At 49.8% G+C, this 500-nt stretch overlaps 1 pseudogene; it reads left to right on the top strand.

The window, feature by feature from the left end:
• On the top strand, positions 1 to 500 carry LOC105715284 (large ribosomal subunit protein P1-like; annotated as a pseudogene).

Genomic DNA, 500 nt, shown 5'->3' on the forward strand with positions numbered 1-500 from the left:
CTGAAACTAGTGTTGGAAAGAAGCAAGGCAAGTGGACAGTTCTTTCTGACAATGGCTGCCATGGCTGCACTGTCTGTTCTCTAGGGGCAAAGACCAAGAGACTCCCAGTAGCACCAGCTCGCCTGCACCATGGGCTCTGTCTCTGAGCTCACCTGCATCTACTCAGCCCCCATTCTGCATGATGAGGTGACCATCATGGAAGATAAGATGAATGCTACCATTAAAGTAGCTGGTGTAAATGTTGAACCTTTCTGGCCTGGCTTGTTTGCAGAGGCCCTGGACAATATCGACATCAGGAGCCTCATATGTGATGGAGAGGCCGGTGGATCTGCTCCAGCACCTGGTGCTGCACCAACAGGAGGTCCTGCTCCCTCCACCACTGCAGCCCAAGCTGAAGAGAAGGAAGTGGAACCAAAGAAAGAAGAATCCAAGGAGTCTGATGATGCATGGGCTTTGGTCTTTTTGGACTAAACCTCTTTTGTAACATGTTCAATAAATAG

The sequence above is a fragment of the Aotus nancymaae genome, unplaced genomic scaffold, assembly GCF_030222135.1.
Source record: "Aotus nancymaae isolate 86718 unplaced genomic scaffold, 86718_ANA_hifiasm-v0.15.2.pri h1tg000014l, whole genome shotgun sequence".
NCBI lineage: Eukaryota > Metazoa > Chordata > Mammalia > Primates > Aotidae > Aotus > Aotus nancymaae.